We start from the raw sequence: 2,461 nt of genomic DNA, 5'->3' as shown, positions 1-2,461 counted from the left end.
GAGAGGTGCTAAGGGGTCTAGAGGGCCAACGGACATCTGCAAGTGAAAAAGAAAAGGCCAAAAGAGGAGGCTGCAGCATGACAGAGGGCTGCTAAAGGGGCCAGAGCACCGACAGAGGGCTCTGGGGCAGGAAGGGTGGCTCCGGAGGGATACTCAGGGGACCACAGGAGTCCTACAGGAATCCTAATTGGGCTGGAAGACCTGAAGGCAGCTCTGGGGCACAAGGAAGCTTAGAAGAGTCGTCCGGAGCACGCTAGAGGAGTGCAAAGGGGTCTACATGACATTAAAAAAAAATCACTTTGGGGAATGAGGAAGAAATCGGGGGGGTGGATTCTGAGGAGACTAGATGATTCCTAATAGGGTGGGGGGGTCAGAGGACAGCTCTGGGGTGCAACAAGCACCGAAAGGGGTGATCTGAGCAGACCAGAGGGCTCCTAAAGGAGCTCCTCTGGAGCTGCCCTTCCTGCCCCTGGAGCCCTCTTTTGACACACCAAAAACTAAAAACTAGGTAACAAGACAGAAGTCAGGTGGTGCTCTGAGAGGACGGAAAGAATCCTACGGATATGAAAGGCGAAAAGAGGGCTCTGGGGCGCAACAAAGGCCTTGGGAGGGCTTCTCAGCGGACCAGACTGGTCTTAAGGGAACTCGAGGGCCAGAAAGCAGCCCTGAGGCATGACAAAGGCCTTTGGAAGGGTTCAGAGGGGCCTGGAGGGGTTCAAAGGTTTCCAGGGAGCCAATAGAGGTCTGTGGGTGGAAAATAGTCAAAAAAGAGGAGGCCAAAGCAGAATAGAGGACTGCTGAAGGGGCTGGAGCACTAACATAGGGTTCTAAGGCAGGAAGAAGTGCTCTGAAGGGATTCTGATGGGACTGCAGGAGTCCTGGGGGGGYGGAGGATAAGGAGGCAGCTCTGAGGCACAAGAAAGGCCAAAAGAGGAGTCCAGACCGCGCTAGAGGGGTTTGAGGGGCTGTAGGGGGAAAATGGAGTCTCAGATTTGTCCAAAAGAGGGAACCAGATAGGACTAGAGAGGTGCTGAGGGGTCAAGAGTGCTAATGAAGGTCTGTGCGGGAAATAAAAGGCCAAAAGAGGTGCCAGGACAGCCTAGAGGGCTGCTGTCAATGCTAGCGGGCCAGCAGAAGACTCTGGGGTTTGACGGATGGTTCCAGAGGCGTTCCGATGGCACTGGAAGGGTCCTAAGATATCTAGAAGGCTAGAAGACAGCTCTCTGGCACAAAGGGCTCCAGAGCACTTCTGAGAAACAAGGAAATCACAAGAGTGTTGCAGAACACGCTCAAGGAATCCGAAAGGGCCTACGTGACAATTTTGACCAAAAGAGGAGTCCAGAGTAGACGAGAGGTCCCCTAAGAGGGGAGGAGGGCCAAAGGAGGGCTCCTTGACACGAAAAAAGGAGGCACTCGGGAGAGGTTCTAAGGGGAATAGAGGCATGCTGAGGGGTTTAGAAGGCCAACAGTAGCCTGTAGAGGAAAATAAAAGTGACCAGAGCAGCCTAGAGGGCTGCTAAGGGGGATAGAGGGCCAACACAGGACCCTGGGGTGTGAAAAAAGGCCTCTAGAGGGTTTCTGAGGGTATTATGGGGATTCCTAAGGGGTTAAAAGGGCCAAAAGATTGCTTTAAGGCAGAAGGAAGTCTGAAAGTGTAATCCAGAGCACACTAGAGGAGTCTACATGGCCAAAAAAAGAATCTGAGGTACGAGGAAAGGTCAAAAAAGGACACAACGAAGGCCTTGAGAGGGATTCAGAGGTGACTAGTGAGGTCCTAATGGTTCTGGAGGACCAAAATAGGCCTCTGGGGCACAAGGAAGGCCAAAAGAGGGGTTTAGAGTTCAGTAGAAGGGTCCTGAGAGGGTTAGGGGACCAAGGGAAGCCTCTGGGAAACAAAGGTCCCAAGGGTCCTCACGCTCTCCCATTGCCAAGAGGGACAGCCCGAGCACCTGGGACAACCCTGCCTGGTCAGACCAGAGATGGAAAAGACTTCCTGCCCCATACCAGGGAAAAACAGGGAAATTCTGATGTCCCTGAGACTTACAGGGACTCTCATGTGAGCAGCACACTAATAGTAAGGAACAGACACAGTGGGCCGCTGCTGCAGGGCTGAGAAGGCAGAGGCACGTGAGCGACAGCTCCTGGTCGCCACCGAGCACAACGCGGCCATCCTGTGGGAGCCCTGCCGAGAGGGAACTGCGGCCCCTCGACAGGCCCAACATGGCCGCCCAGAAGTCCACGATGGGAAGACTACTGCTCCCGGCACGTCTTGCAGGCTAAACTGGCCGCCAGGAAGTCCACGATGGGAAGACTACTGCTCCCGGCACGTCTTGCAGGCCAAAATGGCCGCCCGGAAGTCCACGATGGGAAGACTACTGCTCCCGGCACGTCTTGCAGGCCAAAATGGCCGCCCGGAAGCCCGGCGCCGGAAGACTACTGCTCCCGGCACGTCTTGCAGGCC

The sequence above is a fragment of the Rhea americana genome, unplaced genomic scaffold (genome assembly GCF_003343005.1).
Source record: "Rhea americana isolate MKP2758 unplaced genomic scaffold, rheAme1 scaffold_540, whole genome shotgun sequence".
NCBI lineage: Eukaryota > Metazoa > Chordata > Aves > Rheiformes > Rheidae > Rhea > Rhea americana.
Note: the sequence above shows the minus strand (reverse complement) of the source record.